The 22193-nt window shown below is 40.8% G+C and overlaps 1 protein-coding gene across 1 annotated transcript in view; it reads left to right on the top strand.

The window, feature by feature from the left end:
- Window positions 1-22193, top strand: part of KCNJ15 (potassium inwardly rectifying channel subfamily J member 15) — a 121904-nt gene that overhangs the window by 11073 nt on the left and 88638 nt on the right. The gene's annotated exons all lie outside the window — the stretch shown is intronic.

Here is a 22193-nt window from a genome sequence, read left to right as displayed (position 1 = left end):
TGGGCAAACTTTTTGACTTGAGGGCCGCAATGGGTTCATATATTGGACCCGGGGGCCGGACCAAGAGTAGATGAATGATGTGTATGTGTCATCCATAGTAAGTATAGTAATATTCCCCCATAGTAAGCATAGTAATTAATCCCCCATAGTAATTAAGACCCCATATAGTAATTCATCCCCCATATAGTAATTCATCCCCCATATAGTAATTCATCCCCCATAGTAATTCATCCCCCATATAGTAATTCGTCCCCCATATAGTAATTCGTCCCCCATATAGTAATTCGTCCCCCATAGTAATTCATCCCCCCTATAGTAATTCATCCCCCATAGTAATTCATCCCCCATATAGTAATTCATCCCCCATAGTAATTCATCCCCCACATAGTAATTCATCCCCCACATAGTAATTCATCCCCCATATTAATTCATCCCCCATATTAATTCATCCCCCATATAGTAATTCATCCCCCATATAGTAAGTCCTCCATATAGTAATTCATTCCCCATATAGTAAGTCCTCCATATAGTAATTCATTCCCCATATAGTAAGTCCCCCATATAGTAATTCATTCCCCATATAGTAAGTCCCCCATATAGTAATTCATTCCCCATATAGTAAGTCCTCCATATAGTAATTAATTCCCCATATAGTAAGTCCCCCATATAGTAATTCATCCCCCATATAGTAAGTCCTCCATATAGTAATTCATTCCCCATATAGTAAGTCCTCCATATAGTAATTCATTCCCCATATAGTAAGTCCCCCATATAGTAATTCATCCCCCATATAGTAAGTCCCCCATATAGTAAGTCCCCCATATAGTAATTCATTCCCCATATAGTAAGTCCTCCATATAGTAATTAATTCCCCATATAGTAAGTCCCCCATATAGTAATTCATCCCCCATATAGTAAGTCCCCCATATAGTAAGTCCCCCCCCTGTGTCAATTCACTTACCTTTGGTCCGCGCGTTCCTCTCGTATTCCCGCGCCGTTCTGGTCTTCAGGGAGGACTGTGAGAGGAGTTCGTCACGCTGCCCCGCCTACATCCTGGCTGCCCCGCCTACATCCTGACAGCTGCAGAGTCCTGACGTCCGAGAGGAGGGAGGGGGGCGGCCATCCGAGAGGGGGGGCGGCCATCCGAGAGGAGAGGAGGGGAGAGGAGGGAGGGGAGCGGGCGCCCGGCACACAGGAGAGCCGCATCTAAATTTGTAAAGAGCCGCGGCTTGCCGACCACTGGCCTTGCGGGAGCCTAGCTCCGCGGGCCGGATTAAAAGGTCCGCCGGGCCGTATACGGCCCGCGGGCCGTAGTTTGCCCATTGCTGGTCTAGGATCTCTACTACTACTACTGCTACTCCTTCATACTACATGGTGTCCTTCCTTCTCATCCAGGAAAGTTGGGCGGTACGGAATGCCTCTTTAACCACTTGACCTCCAGAAGGATTTACTCCCTTTATGACCAGGGCATTTTTTGCTATTCAGCACTGCAATACTTTAACTGGCAATTGCTCAGTCATGCAACACTGTACCCAAATTAAATTTATATAATTTTTTTTCACACAAATATACCGGGTTTTTTTATTTTTTGTGATAGAAATAAAAAAAGACCCAAATTTTGAAAAAAAACCCCAATATTTTTTGCTGTCTGCTACAAAAAATATCCAATAGAAAATTTTAAAAAATAACACTTCTTCATAAATTTTGTCCAAATATTTTTTATTATATAAATGAAAAAAAAAAACTAAAATTTTGAAAAAATATATATATATCCAATACAAATTCAGTCAATTGTCTTCATAAATATAGGCCAAAATGTATTTTTCTAAATGTCAGATATAAAAAAATCCCCATAAGTGTATATTAATTGGTTTGTGTGAAAGTTATAGTGACTTATAATGGGATTGTATGAGGGTGATGGACAATCTGGCGCTAGCAGACAACGTCTAGGAGGTTCACCAACTGACACTGATGTCGATAGTGACACTAATACAGTGATCAGTGATAATACTGTACACTGGCACTGTACTAAAGACACTGACTGGGAAAGGGTTAACATCTAGGGGCAATCAATGGGATAACTGTGTGCCCAAAGCCAGCCATAGACACAGATTGTAGGAAAGAAATTAGCTTGATTCTCCCATCAACACAGTCGGTGTTGATGGGGGAATCCCTCCCATTGCCGCTAGCAATAATCACATTTAAAATCCGAAGGGCTGGTGTACCCAAGATAATCGATCGATCAACTTGGGCACATTCAACCTGCCCATACATGGGTTGAATCCCTGCTGAATCAGCCAAGATTCAAACTGTTTATGGTCAGTTTTACAAATGTAATATGTAGAATGTGTGCTACTTTTACTAAATAATCAGTTTTTTCTCCCTGCTTTTCAGGGAGTAGAAACAGCCATATCGCTGTTCACTGTACACAGAGTTCTGTGTTTTTATAAACACAGACCTTTGTGTGTGATTGGACACAGCCAATGATCAGTTTTTAGCCAAAATCATTGGCTGAAAGCTGCTGCCAAACTCGTGCTTTGTCTAATCGTAGGAGGGTGTGCGCATGCATGCTCCAAACCTGGAAGCAAGCAGTAACATACATGTAGGTTGCCTTGCCTGCACCTGTCACCTGCTCGCAGTTTATTTACCGTGAGCAGTCGGCAGGTGGTTAATGAAAGTTACAAATTAAAAATAATTAAAATTTTGAAGTAACATTAACATGTTACAGCTTATATGAGATTTTAATGATTGGGTTTACATTTACTTGGCAGCAATGGCAGGAGATGGCAGTGAGGAATGGCAGTGATGTCATTTCAAAATACATTAAAGACAACTAAACTACAAATGCATCAAATTCCTGGCACTCATTAAACTGTACCTTGTGTTTTCATTGCCACCAATCACAATTTATGGGTACGGTCACCACCCTCGTAATGTGTTTCTTAACATTCTGTCGCCTGACTGAGAGCAAATTACTGATGTAGTAACAAACATTGCAATACATCTCTGAACAATCAAATTGCTACTTCTTTCTCAATGACTGGGTGTTTTAAAGCAGTGTTAAACCCAAACATGTATTATATTGCAGCTTACCAATCCTTAGATGTAATTGCTGCATTAGTTTTAATTTTGTAGGCTTTTCTTTCCATTGTTTTCACCTGGTGATCTGCCCAGTAACACACTTCCTGTCTAGGCTGGCCATACACTATACAATTTTCTTGTGAATTTTGCTTTAGATTTACCAAGAACCATATAATAGGAGGTCAAACCTAAACAACACTTGCAATTGTATCCAATTAGGCAGGCCCTTGCACTACATAGTTGAAGGTAAATCTAAAGGAAATTGTGCAGAAATCGGACAGAAATTTGTAAGAAAATTGTATAATGTATGGCCAGCCTTAGGGTGTGGATGGAGGAACAAAAAAGAATGGCTAACCGCATTGTATTAAAAAAAACCTCATAATCTATTTACACACAAAAGTCATTTCATAAGTCATTTTTAATATTTTTAAATCTGCAGAATTCGTTAACCACTTCCAGACCGGACACTTTTACCTCCTTCCTGACCAGGGCAATTTTCAGCTTTCAGCGCTATCACACTTTGAATGACAATTGCGCAGTCATGCAACACTGTACCCAAATTAATTTTTTACCATTTTTTTGACACAGATAAAGCTTTATTTTGGTGGTATTTATTCACCGCTGGGATTTTTATTTTTTTTGCTATGTAAATGAAAAAGTCCAAAAATTTTGAAAAAAAGTGTTTTTTTTATAAAATTTTGCAAATAAATAATATTTCATCATAAATCTTTGCCAAAATTTATTCCGTTATCTTTTTAGTAAAAAAAAAAATCCAAATTAGTTTATAACCAAAAATTATAATTTTTAAACATTTTTTTTTACATTTTTACTTTATTTTTTTATATATATATTTTTTTTTTTTTACATACTGTCACCCTAGCAGTACAGTGTCACCATGGTGACACTGTACTACTTGAGGGGGGTGATGAAGATTTTTTTTTTTTTTTTACACTGATTGCTTTTACACCCATATAGGATGTAAAAGCAATCATTTCTCTTTCTCTTTGTCTGCATTTTTGCACTCATTGAGAAGTACTGAGTGAGCTGTGATTGGTCACAGCTTGTCACATGGTACAAGGCTGTTGTGAATAGCCTTGTACCATGTGACCTCTGTGATCATTCACATATTTCACATGTAGTAAGCAATGATGTCACAAGTGACATCTTGCTTACTACTTTGCATGTGATCACTGATTGGCCTGATTGGCCAGTGATCACATGATCGGGACCTTGTACAGAGGTCCCGTCCGACGATTGGTGTTTCACTGTGTCCGGAGGACACAGCGGGCACCGCATCGCGGTGCTGCACGCTCCCAGGGAGCGCGCACAAGCAGGGTGCAGGGAGGCCGTTTATAAACGGCCACCCGACCCTGCACTGCCAACGTCCGGCCGTTTATATGCAACGGCCGGTCGGGAAGTGGTTCAAAACAAAAAATTACCTGATGACCTTGCCATGAGCTTTCTTGTTCAGGCGCTTTCTTTTGTAGGATGACAATACTCTGTCCTTGTCACCCAGTTGTGTTCCTCTGTTGTCACCCTGCCACATGAGCTTCTGATGGAGACTACAAGTTTCATATATGAATTATGCTGGCATGCTCCACTGATGTCATCCTCAGAAACTCCCCCAGCTTTATTGGTATAGTCAACCATGTTACTGCTATTGGCCTAGACCAGTCTTTATCAACCTTTTCAACACAGAGGGACCCTTGAAATAACTTTCTGGTCTCAGGGAACCCCTGCTAAAAATGACTATATCTACAACTCATGATACATTGATGTGATGGTCAATGGGAAGAATGCTCCTTACCTTTGTGGTCATTGTGAAGAATCACCCCCTTGTGGATAGCTAAAATGATCAATGGTGTCAGTGGGAACTTATATGAAAGGCAGAAATTGCCTATTCCTCACAGAACCCCTAACAACCTGTGGAGAAACCCTAGGGTTCCATGGAACCATAGCTGAGGAACCCTGCTCTGGACTAAGACCCCTTTCCCATGGGTGTTCCCTATGACACCTTGATTTTAGGCAGATGGTTACCATGGCAATCCCCATGACAAGAATACTTAATGGGCTTTCCTATGCTGGCAGTTCCCCATGGTGCCACTCTGTGACCGCCAATCTGCATTGAAAATAGAAGAATTTCATATAGGCTACAGTAAAACATGGTTTGATTTAAGGAGAAATGTCAGTTTTATTTGGGCAATACAGAAATTTTGAGGATGGCAAGCAAACTTCATGTCTTTACAGATGAGTGGTCTTCCCACGTATGACAACTTTAAATATGAGGTTTAGGTATGGCTTTCTTTGTATTGGTTCATTGGTCCAGCTTGAACCAATGTAAGTATGTATATGCTAAACCTGTGGAATCTGGAAATCACTGTAGCAGGCACCACTACTCCAAAGAACTCTACTAGCTTCCAGGTCCTGTGCTGAGTGGCTGCCCGTTTTCTTAGTGAACACAGGAGGTCACTTGTTCCAGGTCTTCTTCTAGGTCCCATGCTGAGAGGTTGCTCACTTGGCATGGGCACCATTCAGACGACACTTTGCATTTTCCCAATGAATGCAAGGTGCACTCTGATTGGGCGAGGTGGAGATCATTATATATGCTAAACATGTGGAATCTGGAAATCACCGTAGCGGGCACCACTACTCCAAAGAACTCTACTAGCTTCCAGGTCCCATGCTGAGTGGCTGCCCTGTTTCTTAGTGAACACAGGAGGTCACTTGTTCCAGGTCTTCTTCTAGGACCCATTCTGGGAGGTTGCTTACTTGGCACAGGCACCATTCAGACAACACTTTGCATTTTCCCAATGAATGCAAGGTGTACTCTGATTGGGCGAGGTGGAGATCATTGTCATCACCCCTCCTCTCCACCTTGGCCAATCAGAACATGCTTTGCATTCATTGAGAAAATGTAAAGTGTTGTCTAAATGGTGCCCATGCCAAGTGAGAAACCAATCAGCATGTGACCTAGCAGCCAGTGGAAATAACTGGAATACCTACCCAGGGGTGGACTGACAACTCATGGGGCCCCCAGGCAATAGGGGATCATGGGGCCCCTGTGTCCTTGCCCAAACTCAAAAAAGCCTATGAAAAAGGTACCAGGGGCATCTCATGGGGCCCCCTACTGACCCCGGCCCTTGGGCAGTGCCCAAGTTTCCAAATGGTCAGTCCTCCCCTGTACCTACCTATTACAGTAATGCCTACTACAGTGATTTTCAGCTTCCAAGGGGATCCCACAGGTACGACATATACATATTCAAGATCAAACCCATTTAAGGTTGGACGGTGGACAGCTCAACTCACTATGGGAGGCACCAGTGGTTCAAGCTGGACCGATGTAACTATGTAAAGATTGCCATATCTAATCCTTGGCTTCAATAACATATGTAGTGAATATCTGGTGTTTTGTTGTGTTCTGCAGTCTCACCTGTAATAAGGTATGTTCAGTCTTTTGTGGATTAAGTCCCACAGTGGCTCAGAGCTCAGTATTTGTGCTATTAGGAGAAAGTCAATATTTGGTGAACCTTAGCTGTATTGTACATAAATTATTCTTTGTCTGGGTGTTTAGATTCTCACCATTACTGAGAGAATTCCCAACAGCTAAGGTGTCCAATTGTTCAGTCATGATCTATGTGATTGTGTTTTCCCCATCTAAAGCAATATAAACAAAAACAACACAATCCTGAATATCTGTGCGCCAATTAAAAATGTACATACGATTTTCTGTGGAATTGTGTGAATTGTTCTAATTACAAGTTCTAGTGAAACAATAGATTTCAAACAGATAACATAATGACTCCACAGCCCTGCACTCTATGCACTCGTTCGGATCAATGGCTTCCCATGTTATTGATCGTCTACCGAGAACAATTGTACATCCTGTTGCAAAATCAGTCTGCTGGTTGTTTGCCAGTCTTTTTATTTTATTTGCAATCTTTTCTGTAAAAAAGAAACAATTGTCATAAGTTTGTCAAATCTTTGGCATAGCAAAAAACAAAAAATGTCCTGTCTGCGGGCAGCCTTTGTTTGAGAGTGATCCAATGCAAGATCATTTTTTCATAAAACATGAACATACAAGACATACATACAATAAACTGAATTTATTCTCTCTTGAGAAGAGGAGATTAAGGGGGGATATGATCTCCATGTATAATACATAAGGGGGGATATGATCTCCATGTATAATACATAAGGGGGGATATGATCTCCATGTATAATACATAAGGGGGGATATGATCACCATGTATAATACATAAGGGGGATATGATCTCCATGTATAATACATAAGGGGGATATGATCACCATGTATAATACATAAGGGGGGATATGATCTCCATGTATAATACATAAGGGGGATATGATCTCCATGTATAATACATAAGGGGGGATATGATCTCCATGTATAATACATAAGGGGGATATGATCTCCATGTATAATACATAAGGGGGGATATGATCTCCATGTATAATACATAAGGGGGGATATGATCTCCATGTATAATACATAAGGGGGGATATGATCACCATGTATAATACATAAGGGGGGATATGATCACCATGTATAATACATAAGGGGGGATATGATCTCCATGTATAATACATAAGGGGGGATATGATCACCATGTATAATACATAAGGGGGGATATGATCTCCATGTATAATACATAAGAGGGGATATGATCTCCATGTATAATACATAAGGGGGGATATGATCTCCATGTATAATACATAAGGGGGATATGATCTCCATGTATAATACATAAGGGGGGATATGATCTCCATGTATAATACATAAGGGGGGATATGATCTCCATGTATAATACATAAGGGGGGATATTATCTCCATGTATAATACATAAGGGAGGATATGATCACCATGTATAATACATAAGGGGGATATGATCACCATGTATAATACATAAGGGGGGATATGATCTCCATGTATAATACATAAGGGGGGATATGATCTCCATGTATAATACATAAGGGGGGATATGATCTCCATGTTTAATACATAAGGGGGGGATATGATCTCCATGTATAAATACATCAGTGGTTCATATAGTGAACTCGTTGTAGAGTTATTCACCCTGAGGTCATCACAGAGGACAAGGGGGCACTCTTTACATCTGGAGGAAAAGAGATTTAATCTCCAAACACGGAAAGGTTTCTTCACAGTGAGAGCTGTGAAAATGTGGAATAGACTCCCTCAAGAGTTGGTTCTGGCCAGCTCAGTGGATTGCTTTATAAAAGTCCTGGATTCTTTCCTAGATACACAGAATATAACTGGATATAACATTTCTAGGTAAAGTTGATCCAGGGAATATCCGGTTGCCTCTCGGGGGATTAAGAAGGATTTTTCTTTCCCTGCAGGAGCAAATTGGATCATGCTTTGCTGGTTTTTTTTGCGTTCCTCCGGATCAATTGAAGGTATAGGATTATAACTTTTTTTTTTTTTAATGGTTGAACTGGATGGACTTTTGTCTTTTTTCAGGCAGACTAAATATGTAACTATGTAAGATTAAGTTGTAATAGCCTGATCATAGCTTGGGACTGATAGTGGCAGCTGATTGGTTGATGACCAGGGACCTTTGACACCTTTTTATTGGAGAACAGAACAGATGACACATGCAGAGGGCACTAGTTTGTCTACATATAAAAATTTTATAGACGCTGTGGATATTCAGTGGTTTTCCGATTGGATATTTGGGAATTTTTTAGGCTGCCCAGATTATTTTTATTATATATGTTGGTCCATTGAATGCTATAGAGACTATTTTCTATTTCATTTATATTGTTTATTTATTACAGGTAAATGTATAGCACCAGTAGTTTATTGTACGTGCACACCAGTCCTTGCCCTCAAGGAGCTTACATTCTAAGATCTCTACCTTGCATGCACGCATACACACAGAGTCAATTAACATACCAGCATGTCTTTGGAGTGTGAGAGGAGGCCAACGCAAGCACAGGGAGAACATGCAAACTCCATGCAGATAGTGTCATGGTTGGGATTTGACCCAATAACCATAGTGCTGTAAGGCAAAAGAGCTAACAACTAAGCTACTATGCTGGCACTTCAATGTTCTGATTTTATTTTCAAGGAGATACAGACGTTTTAGGGACTATTTTGATCTATGTCTGAATATCTGGTTCAGGTATGAGTTGAATATGCATTTGTGTGGTATAGGGTGGATATTTTATGGGTTTTCTTCTACCGTGGTGTTTTGATATGTCTGAGTAATAAAGACAAGCACACAGCTCTATGATTAATTTTGTATGTATCACAAATTGTTAGTCCATTTTATCCTTTCAGTCTAGTTTTGTGTATTTCATTGAAGGTATCCCCAGCATACTTCCAAGGAAGCCTGACAGGGAACAGTTGTGATGGGCTAAGCAAAAATGATGCAGGGGATGCCCAGTCTTTCTGTTCTTGTAGCACTGAGAGATTTATGCTGGTAGCTTTTGAAACAGCACAGAGTGTGATACCCCGAACTAAAGCTGGCCATACATTATACAACTTTCTTATTCAATTTCCTTTAGATTTACCTTCAGCTATGTAGAGCCTGTTTGCATACAAAATGGAAAGTGATTAGGTTTGACCTCATATTATATGGTTTTGGTAAATCTAAAGGAAATTTGTATAATGTATGGCCAGCCTAAGACCCTTCCTGTAACCCAACAACAACCCCATTTGTGTATAATGAACCCCCTCTCTGCATATGTAGCTCTCCTGTGCTGGGATCCTCTACGGGAAAAGTAACCATTCTGAACCCAATGGAGGATTAAGTGGGAATCCTGTAAAGGAGATGGCAAGAAAAGTCCTTGGATGGGTGCAATTCATGATGGGTATGTCAACCCTGCCAATGTCAATTAAATGAAATACAATATGACTCCATTGGAGGTGCAAATATTTTATTTATATTACATATGGGAATGATAAGGTAGGGGTTCAAGAGAAGAAAGAGGAGTAAAAAGGCACAAAGAAAAGAACAGTGAAGGGGGAAAAGAGAAAGGGAGGTGGAGGTGGTTCAAAATAACGAACAGTGGTCTCCTCGGGAGGTGAAAGGCAGTTGGCAAAGCCAACCCACCCAGGTGAGATGGAACCAAATTCACCAACTCATGGTACTGGGTAGTACAGTGTGGCCTTTGGATCAGTTTCAAGTTTTCCGCCTGGCAGTACTAGGGTTGCTGGCTCGAATCCCAACCACAGCACCACCTGCCTGGAGTTTGCATGTTCTCCCTGTGCCTGTGTGGGTTTCCTCCGGGTACTCCGGTTTCCTCCCAGACTCCAAAGACATGCTGATAGGTTCATTGGATCCTGTCTAAATTGTCCCTAGTATGTGTATGTATGAATGTAAGTTAGGGGCCTTAGATTGTACGCCCCTTGAGGGTTAGGGACTGATGTGAATGTACAATATATATATGTAAAGCACTGTGTAAATTGACGGGGCTATATAACTACCTGAAATAAATAAAATAATAAGTTACGTTTTCTGTATGATGGGTTCAAGGTCTAACTCAACCATATGGACACATATTCAATGCAGAATGTGAATTGGATTGAGTAGGACCATGTCTTCTGAATGATTTCTTTTTTTGTCTTCAAGAGTTGCAGTTAAATCCTCCATATTCTTGATTTAAATAGAAACTCATGTTTTTGATCAATTTCTATTTTAGTACAATTATGCATTCAATCTTTAAAGGTATTTCAGACCTCAAAATTGGTCAAAGCTTGCCAGTTGGCCAACTTAGTTAATGATCGATTATACTTTTAATTGCTTTCAATGGTGTTAGCAATCAAAACTTAGATAAAATTGCCTGAAAGTTGTTTATGATTAGCGTGACACTGTATTGAAGGCATGTGCTATATGGAAATGATGGCTCAAAGCATTGAAGGTATTGATTGAAGCAGGTGTGAAGATCAACATAGCATTTGATTTTTATCTCAACAGTGCACTTGTCCTTTCTGAAACTCAAGAACTAGTAAAGTTAAAGTTTAGACACCATAAAGGGTAGGTCATAAAACTTTGGAAACAGTTGCCAATGAAATGTTCTTTAATTGTACTTTATCAGTCCTGTTTCACTTATTAAAAGAGCACAAGATTTCTGGGGAAAAATAGAAGCTGACGTATTTGGTGCATGGTGCCATGATCCATTTTAACCACTTCAGCTCTCATATCCGTACAGTTTTTGCATGTTATGCTACACTGAAAGAAATAAGCATTGACATATATATATATATATATATATATATATATATATATATATACCGTATATATAAAATAAGAATTTTTAAAATATTTGCGCTCAGCCCAAACCTTCTCAACCCAAGCTGCTATATAAATATTTGACTAATTTTGATAAACTTAATATGCAGTATACAGCGCTTCAAAAATAAATAAATATTTAAAAAAGTAATAATAAATAAATATATACTATGACAAATAATAAGAAGTATGTTAAATAAACTTTAAAAAATGAATAATTAATTTTTGTGCCCATTCTAAACTTTCTCAACCCAAGCTGCTGTATAAATATTTCACTAATATCAGAAACACGCTATACAGAGCTACTCTGTACACAGCACATTCCTATATATACAGTGTGTGTGTGTGTATATATATATATATATATATATATATATATATATATATATATATATATACACAGTGAAGGAAATAAGTATTTGATCACCTGCTGATTCTGAATGTTTGCCCACTCACAAAGAAATGATCAGTCTAAAAATCGAATGGTAGGTGTATTGTAACACGGAGAGACAGAATAGAAACAAAAAATTCAGCAGAAATGCATGTCTAACAAATGATGCACTGATTTGCATGTTCATGAAGGAAATAAGTATTTGATCCCCTATCATTCAGCAGGATTTCTGGCTACCAGGTGTCTTTCATACAGGTAACAAGCTGAGATTAGAAGAAGTCTCTTAAAGGGAGTGCTGCTAATCTCATTTTGTTACCTGTATAAAAGACACCTGTCCACAGGAGCAATCAAACAATCAGATTCTAAACTCTCCACCATGGCAAAGACCAAAGAGCTGTCCAAGGATGTCAGGGACAAGATTGTAGACCTACACAAGGCTGGACTGGGCTACAAAACTATCAACAAGCAACTTGGTGAAAAGGTGAAAACAGTTGGTGCAATCATTCGCAAATGGAAGAAACACAAAACAACTGTCAGTCTCCTTAGGTCTGGTGCACCATGCAAGATCTCACCACGTGGAGTGTCAGTGACCATGAGAACAGTGAGGAATCATCCCAGAACTACACGTAAGGATCTTGTCAATGATGTCAAAGCAGCTGGGACCACAGACACCAAGAAAACAATTGGTAACACACTACGCCAACAAGGATTGAAATCCTGTAGTACCCGCAAGGTCCCTCTGCTCAAGAAAGCACATGTCCATCATGCTTCGTGCCATCTGAAGTTTGTCACTGACCATCTGAATGGTGCAGAGGAGGACTGGTTGAAAGTGTTGTGGTCAGATGAGACCAAAATCGAGCTCTTTGCCATCAACTCAACTTGTGTTTGGAGGAGGAGGAATGCTGCCTATGACCCAAGAACACCATCCCAACTGTCAAATATGGTGGTGGAAACATTCTGCTTTGGGGGTGTATTTCAGCTAAGGGGACATTACAACTGCACCGCATCAAAGGGATGAGGGATGAGCAATGTGCCGTCAAATCTTGGGCGAGAAGCTTCTTTTCTCAGCCAGGGCATTGAAAATGGGTCGTGAATGGGTGTTCCAGCATAACAATGACCCAAAACACATGGCCAATGCAACAAAGGAGTGGCTCAAGAAGAAGCACATTAAGGTCCTGTAGTGGCCTAGCCAGTCTCCAGACCTTAATCTGATTGAAAATCTGTGGAGGGAGCTGAAAGTTCGAGTTGCCACACGTCAGCCACCAAACCTTAATGACTTGGAGAGGATCTGCCAAGAGGAGTGGGCCAAAATCCCTCCTGAGATGTGTGCAAACCTGGTGGCCAACTACAGGAAACGTCTCAGCTCTTGATTGCCAACAAGGGATTTGCCACTAAGTGCTAAATCATGTTTTGTGAAGGGGATCAAATACTTATTTCCCTTATGAACATGCAAATCAGTGCATAATTTGTTAGACATGCATTTCTTTTGAATTTTTTTGTTGCTATTCTGTCTCTGTGTTACAATACACCTACCATTCGATTTTTAGACTGATCATTTCTTTGTGAGTGGGCAAACATTCAAAAATCAGCAGGGGATCAAATTGTAATTGTAATTGTACGTATTGTACTTCTTTTCTTTACTGTATGTGTTTTTATATGTTAAATCATTTATTGATGCATTGATTTAATGCACTTATTTATATAAATACTGTATATTAAAAAAAAGAATATTTCATGCCATAAAAACTAATCTATACAAATAAAAAGAAGATCATTAAATCAATATATCAATAAATATATTTGTAAAGTTTAAAATTAATATTGTCATTATTTTAATATATTTATTGATGTATTGATTTAATACAGTTCTTTTTATCTGTATAGATGATTTGTTATGGTATGAATTATTAGCTATTTATACAGTATATTTATTTTTAGGGCACCACTCTATGTTTCATATAAAATATAAAGGAAAACTGATATGAATGCAGGTAGTTACCCTTTCAAAATCCATTCAGTAATTTTTAAAAGCATAATACCAGGCATTTTATACAATAGCTACCTGTAGTTTAGCTATAACCTTGGTGTCTTGAATAATGTGGCTTCCACTGCTGTGTGCATGTTTGGTGACAGGTACACTTTACCATCCTTCTCCAATCATCATAAAATAATGAACTTGAAACTGTCTTCTCCTTTTATGGCACTCCTGGGCCTCAAATTATCTAAAGTGCCAGTTGGTTGCAGGCTAACTGTACATACAACAACCGTTCAATAAAACTCTGTTTACTGTTAACATCTGAAATGTTACTGAAATGTTACTTGTCTGGGAAGCAGCAATAAACAGATCTGCAGTGCAGAGCAATGAGGCGTTTCCGAAAAGCGACCTGTAAAAGCCTTTTGTATTATAAGATGCCATATCCTACATCGTTGGTATTTTTTATATTTTCCAACTCCAGTACAAGGGAAAAGTTATATTGCTGCTCAATGCCTTATATAAATGGGTCACCAGCATGTTGAAGGGCTCGTTCACACCAGCCCACATCCTAAAATGGGTTTCCACTGGTGAGCGTTGTGTAGGGGCAGTGTGATGTGTTACAATGGATCACAATCTTTACTTTTTATACTTCATTCAACATTATGCACCTAAGTGCTGTGGTGCAGTGACATGGGGAGTTTTCAGAGCACACACCAACATACGTGTAGGGTGTGAAAAAGACGCATAGATGGTAGTTGTTTCCTATATGCCCATAAGTTGAGCATGATAAAAGCATGTCAATGGACATGGTATGAACATGCCCTTAGGACAGCTATTATCAACTAGGGTTCTTCCAGAGGTTGTTAGAGGTTCCTTGAAATGTGGCTGATTGACCTTCTATTTGATGATGCCTCCATATACCAACACCACTTGGCCGAGCAAGAAACATGACACCAATTATCATTTTAGGATGGCATTCTAACCACCACTGTAATGAGAGCATTCTTAACACTGGCCACCAATAAATTGCTTTTGACAGGAGTTCCCGAAGACCTGAAAATTATTTTGAGGGTTCCTCTGGGGCAAAAAGGGTGCTATAGGGGAACCTCTAATAGTAGAAAGGTGGGAGGTAGATTTTTTTTTAGAGAATGCAGATTGCAAGTCAAAGCTTGGCTTTGCTGCCTTATGAGTTACTGTTATGCTTTATGGGTTTTTTGGATTTAATTATTTTCCTTTTTAGGCTAACAATAATAGCAAATGATCTCTTCAATTCACTAAATGTTTCATCATGTGGATTAGCTGAGTTTACTAAATTATATATACATATTATATGGCCCAAAGTTTGGTGGACACCTGACCATCACCCCTATATTCCAAAACCATGTGGCTAAAATAGCCTCCACTTTTCTGTGAAGGTTTTCCACAAGATTTTGGAGTGTGCCTATGGAAATGTGTCTTCAGTCAGCCAAAAGAACATATCGGTCTTCCAATTCATCCCAAAGTTGTTCATTAGGGTTGAGGTCAGGGCTCTCTGGAGCCAACTGGAGTACCTCCACACCAAACTCATCAAACCATGTCTTTTTGGATGTAGCTCAGTGCACAAGGGCACAGTCATTTCGGAACAGAAAAGGGCCTTCCCCAAACTGATAGCAGAAGATGGAAAGTGCACAATTGTCTAAAATGTCTTGGTAAACTATAACATTAACAGAACTCTTCTCTGGAAACACCTATACTTAATCATTTGACAGGCTATCCACATTTATTTGGCTGTATAGTGTCTGTGATATAAATAAATTCTGTGGTATAGACTGTATGTATGTAAATGCCGATGGGCAAAATAATTGCACAGATTAATGCCTCTTAAAATAGCACTAGCTACTGGCTGACGTTAACTGTGAATTCGCTTGAGGTAGCAACAGAAGAGAGCATTTTTGTGAAAAGTAAAAAATCTCAAGAAAAAAATAATTGTACACATGTGCAACATTATATATGTGAACTGAAAATTGTAATGAGAACATCATTCTAAAATAAACTAGCAGACGCGAGTAATATAATTCATACATCTCAGTTAATTGGCCCAGAATGGAGAGTGGCATGGGTAATGCACTTTGGCAGTATAGAGAACTTCAGATTATGGGGTTCCTTTGCAAAACCTTGATGGGCCCCCCAGGCACAAGGCAGGGTCTCTTTGAGACCCTGGTACATTAGTCCAACATGATCCAATGTAAATATGTATGTGCTATACCTGTGGGATCTCCATGGAAGCTGAAAATCACCATAGTAGGCACCATTACTAGTTTGCTGTGGGAAGCCAGCTGTGACTCCTTGCGACTTCACAGCCAAGCTTCCCATTGCACATGCCTGAGCCATGCTACACTTTGTGAATGGTCCTGTGCCCCTTTGGGACCTGTGACATGTCCCATAAGGCTGTGGGCAAAACTAGGTACCTGCTCCACCCAAACATTTTAATGTGCCAAAAGTGGGAGGAGGACATAAAGAGGAACTTCTCCTTTATCCCCGGTTCACATATATGCGGCCGTGTTTTGCATGGGCACATATGAATGGACTCCCGTGCCAGTGACACGGAGGGAAGAAGTCCCTGCACTTCTTTGGAAAATGCAGCTCCGCATGGGAACCTCGGTTCCCAGTACGGTTGCGTTTTCCAGTGCAGGCGGCATGCCATTAGAACTAATGGCACCCACCCGCGGGTCCGCATTTCTCTGTGTGGGTGGTGCGGCTGCACGGATTTTCGTGCGGATCCACAGAGGCACCACCCACACAGATGTGAACCTAGGGTTAGGGTGAAGTTTCACTGTAAGTCTCTAAACAGAGGCAGCTCTGCTCTGTGTACAATACAAAAGGAGCTGGCTGATAGGAGAGAAGAAAACACAGGGATGATCATGGGTGTGTTCTGCCCCATCACTAACCAATCACAGGCTAGGACGGATCTTGACCAAGCTGACCAACCTGCATCACTGTAAGTAGACTAGAGAAAAGTGAGGTCAGAACCAGAGGCGGACTGACCGTTTGGAAACTCGGGCATTGCCCGAGGGCCCAGGGTCAGTAGGAGGCCCCATGAGATGCCCCTGGTACCTTTCACAGGCTTTTTTGGGTGTGGTTTGAGTGTGGGCGAGGACACAGGGGCCCCATGATCCCCTATTACCCGGGGGCCCCATGAGTTGTCAGTCCGCCCCTGGTCAGAACCTAACAGGGATGTTTGGATGACAGACTTGGCTAAACAGAAATACTAATTATTTGGCAGGCAGACTATGTCAGGCTTACATATTTAATTTGTGAATTGCATTCACTTCCACTTAAAAGGGCTGGAGTTGTTTTATCTGGTCAGTCTCACCACATTCATTGCTACTCAGAACAATGGTAACACACAGCAGCCAATCAAATTTCAACTTTTTGAAGTCAGATCAGTTTGATGATTGGCTGCCTTTGGTTTTCCACACTTTGCACATGACTCTTTGCCTCGTTAAACGGTCCAGGATGTGTTGAAGAACAGAGGTCTGGTCTCTGACAGATGGGAAAGCGCAGTTTCCCCTGACCAAGTGCCATTTCCTGTTGTCTTTTTCATCCACCATGTAAATATAATTACCAGACTGTATTCCTTGGACACAGGTAGAAGACGGGGCTTTGAAGTAGCAGACTTTTCTGAACAAGCAAAGCCAAGAGAAGCATATTCTGTATTATTTTCACAAGGAACATTAAAGACTTTCAAACCACATACTACATAAATTAACTTGTGTTTTTTTTTTTTAGTTCAAACAGTAAAATTCCCTTTCTTTCAGTATAGCATTCAGTATTTGAAATAACAATGTTGCAAATCCAAAATGCTGCTTACAGTGTAAATTCACATTTTCTGGAACAATGAAAAGATGAGCTAACACCGTATAACCCCCCCCCCCCCAATTCTCCCTGTACTTACCTCTGTGGGTGGTGAGCAGTCAGAGCCCAGCAGTTCAGGGATTTGATATCCAGCTCTTCTTTCTGCAGCACTTCCAGGATAAATCAGAGCGATTCGGATTGGTCAGTGACAGCACAGAGCATCTTTCTGATCTGTCCCAGAAGCAGCTGGACCAACTACATGGGCACTGATACCTCACCACCTACAGAGGTAAGTACAATGGGGACCAAGGTGTACGGTGTTAGTGCACCTTTTTATTTTTTCTGAAAAGCTGAACTAACCCTCAAAGCGGGACTCCAGTCCAACTTTTTTTTTAAGATCTGGAGTAAGGAAGGCTTACAACTGAACATGAGGCAGATATGAATGACACAAACTCATGCAAATCTCTATTCATTAATACTTATTTTTGAAATGTAGGTAGTGTAAGCACCCGACTTTACCCTGGTATCAGCCTCTTGCAGTCCCTGTACAGCAGGGCTGGGGTGTGAGAAGAAGAAGCATCACAAGTATCCAGTGCAGTTCATATGCTGACTATGGGCAAGCTGATAGGAGAAAAAAGACAGAGATTAAAGTATCATTGTGCTGCTTCTCTTTTCACTGTACAGTCACAGGCTGTGGTCAGGCCCTGGAAAGCCTGGACTCAGAGGAAGTGGGTAGAATGATGCTGGTCATCAGGCTGAGGGCATCTAGTGGCAGAAATAAAAAGTGTTGCAGGGATATTTCTGGTCTGAATCTGAATATTGCAGCTAAAAAAAAAAGGTTTTCTTATTGTATATGTTAATGGGCTTTTAATTTTTATATTTTGATTCTGCTTTAAAGCTGAACTTCAGTCAGATAAAAAAAAGACAAAAATAATGCAACTCTGTAATCATTATTACATAATTAAATAGAAGTTTTAAATGTAAGCTTCTTAATGTGATTTGGTATCAGCCTCTTTCATTCCTTGTACTGCAGAGCTCAGATCAGGAGAGGGTGAAGCCAATTAGTGTATGTGCTGACAAGAAACACACTGATAGGAGGAGAGAGCAGAGAGATGAGCTCATCACTGTGCTGCTTTTCCTTTGACTGTCCAGTCACAAGCTGGGGGGAGGTCAAATATGATCTGGGCTCAGAGGAGGTGTGTTGAATAATGTTGGCCATCAGACTGAGGACAACTAGTGGAAAAAAAATTACTGCGAGGAAATCTCTGGATTGAAAGTGAATATTTCAGCAATGGAGATGGTTTTGTTCCTTTATGTTTTAATGGGCTGTTCATTTTTATGTTGTTATTTTTGGCTGGAGTTCTGCTGTCTGTTTCACTGGTACCACCAAGTTCATGGCTTATCTTAACCCCTTGGTCCTTTAAGCGTTTCAGAAGGCGGGAGGTGGGGCGGGGTTTAGTCATGTGACCGACCTCACAGCTGGGGTTTAGAGTCATGTGACCGATGTCACGGCGGGGATTTAGAGTCATGTGACAAGACGTCACGGGGGGGGGTTTAGAGTCATGTTACCGATGTCACGGCGGGGGTTTAGAGTTATGTGACCGATGTCAAGGCATTGACAGAGGAGATCAGGACCTTTCTGTGAGTACCGGACATGTGTTCTGGGAGCGCGCAGGGTGTGCGCTCTCAGCACAAATGTCTTTTTTAATAGAACGCAAATGTGTCACCGCTTGGCGTCTAGGCCCAGATGCCGGGAGGCCGCACATTTGCGTTCGGCCGGCGCCAAGAAGTTAAAAAAAAAACCTGTAATACGTTGTATGTGCCTGGAATGTATTAAGATCCTTTCACATGGGCGGACCTGTTTAACGGATCCGCTTGCTCAGTGGTGGATCTCTCTGCTGATCTCCCCACTAAGCTAGCGGATGACAGGTCTGTGTCTGTTCTGCTGCTGCAGAGCGGACACAGAGCAGCTCGCTCTTCTCAATGGGCGTTCAGATCAAAACGGACCGCCTGTCTGTTTCCAACTGACCTGATCCAAATTGGATGCCCATCTGTTTCTCTTTGCAGGTCGGATCGGATTGGATGGCGGCGGGTGTTAACGGACACATGTCCGTTTACACCTGCCGTTCCATAGAGGAGAATGGAGGTTCTGATCGGTAGGCGGACCTGATCGGAACGTCCGTCTGAAAGAGTTCTTAAGCTGACGCTTAAGCGTTTTAGTTGCTCACTTCCATCCATATATACATTCACAAGGAACTTGCAATTCCTCTTTGTGTCCTATAAAAAAAAAATCTCATATCCTATAGCTACTATTATGTCACTCAAGGCCTTTAAAATGAGTTTTCTTTAGTTTCACCTCCATTATCACCAGTGTGCCAATGCCAATAAAACTTTCTGTATTGATGCCAAAGTACCGTGTCTGAGACTCCGCAGCAATATTAACATAAAAGCAGTACAGCAATATATATCACTATCAATCAATTAACGCCCCACAAATTACAAAGGTTCAGCACGTGGAAGGTAGAACCAGAAGATCCAGTTAGATGGATGTGGAATCTCCTGAAATGATCTTCTTCAGAGCTTCTAGAATGGTGAGAATTTAGTTGTTTTTCAACCTAGAGGAATGTGAGCTGTACCTCAACACGTGTCAAAGGGAAACCAAAGCCTGTTTGTAAAAAAGCATACATCCCGTGACATTTATCTGAATGTATTCTGTATAGAGACTTTAATATTTCACTTGCCTGCTGTTCTCTAAGTGCATGTCAGTGCTGTTTTAACAAGAAAGTGTATTTTCCCATTTTATTTTTACCTTTTAAAACCCTGAAATGCCTTTAGATCTGTAACTTCCTGTTTGGGCTGACAACACAGTGCCTCTATGAACTGAATTCCAACCAGTGTTGTCACCCCTACCTGTTGAACTGCAGTACTACAGCCTAAGCTCACCTCTCTCTGTCACACCCCATGTGCATATATTGGGGATGATTTACTAAAGCGGAATAGACTCTTCATTTGGCAAGTGCAGTTGCACTCTGTTACCCCAGGTTCACACCTAAGTGTTTTCTGCAGCATTTTGCAGAAACGCAGTACCTTCCATTTAACATGATTTCCTATGGGACAGGTTCACATCTCCGCGTTTTCACCTGGTGCATTTTTTGGAAAGGGTCAGGGACTTTTTTTAACACAAAACGTTGCGTTTTTGGTTCTACACCCTGTTCCAAATGATTATGCAAATGATATTTTTCTCATTTCCCTAAATAATTGATGTAAATAACAGTCAGCATAATTCTCATGTTATCAACTATTAAGAGTACAATTCACATTTTATTGAACAAACCTCCTAATGATAACAGGATTTTTGTTAAACATAAAACACTTCCAATGACTGTTCCAAATTATTCCGCACAGTAAGTTTCAAAACACTTTATAGGTTGTAAAGAACTGAAAATTGTCATTTGTTGTGTTTGCAGCATATTTACTGAAATCGAAAGCTATTTCAATCAAACTTTTAACAACATTTTAACTTTTTAAACATTTTAACAGGTCACGTTACATTGTAACATAGGACCCCTTATTTGATAGCAGCTTCACAAGTCTTGCATCCATTGAACTTGTGAGTTTTTGGACAGTTTCTGCTTGAATTTGTTTGCAAGATGTCAGAATAGCCTCCCAGAGCTGCTGTTTGGATGTAAACTGCCTCCCACCCTCATAGATCTTTTGCTTGAGGATGCTCCAAAGGTTCTCAATAGGATTGAGGTCAGGGGAGGATGGTGGCCACACCATGACTTTCTCTCCTTTTATCCCCATAACAGCCATTGATGCAGAGGTATTCTTTGCAGCATGAGATGGTGCATTGTCATGCACGAAGATGATTTTATTACGGAAAGCATAGTTCTTGCTTCTGTACCAGGGAAGAAAGTGGTCAGTCATAAACTCCACATACTTTGCAGAGGTCATCTTTACACCTTCGGGGACCCTAAAGTGGCCGACCAGCTCTGTTCCCATGATTCTGGCCCAAAACATGACTCCACCACCGCCTTGCTGAGGTCATAGCCTTGTTGGAACAGGGTGGCCGTCCACCAACCATCCACTACTCCATCCATCTGGACCATCCAGGGTTGCACGGCACTCATCAGTGAACAGGACTGTTTGAAAATTAGTCTTCATGTATTTTTCTGCCCAATGCAGCCGTTTCTGCTTGTGAGCATTGGTTATTGGTGGCCGAATAGAAGGTTTATGCACAGTTGCAAGACTCTGGAGGACTCTAGACCTTGATGTCCATGGGACTCCAGAGGCACCAGCAGCTTCAAATATCTGTTTGCTGCTATGTAATGGTATTTTAGCAGCTGCTCTCTTGATCCGATGCATGGATCTGGCAGAAATCTTCTTCAATGTGCCTTTATCTGTACCAACCCGTCTGTGCTCTGAATCAGCCACAAATCTCTTCATAGTGCGATGATCACGCTTATGTTTTCGTGAAATATCTAATGTTTTCATACCTCGTCCAAGGCATTCAACTATTTCACTCTTTTCGGCAGCAGAGAGATCCTTTTTCTTCCCCATATTGCTTGAAAATGGTGCTCTGCTCAACAATGTGGAACACCGTCCTTTAGTAGTTTTTCCTTAAATTGGGCTCACCGGC

Source organism: Staurois parvus, unplaced genomic scaffold (genome assembly GCF_062004578.1).
Source record: "Staurois parvus isolate SC_StPar_1 unplaced genomic scaffold, SC_StPar_1.0 ptg000195l, whole genome shotgun sequence".
Taxonomy (NCBI): domain Eukaryota; kingdom Metazoa; phylum Chordata; class Amphibia; order Anura; family Ranidae; genus Staurois; species Staurois parvus.
Note: the sequence above shows the minus strand (reverse complement) of the source record. Positions and strands in the feature narration are given on the sequence as shown.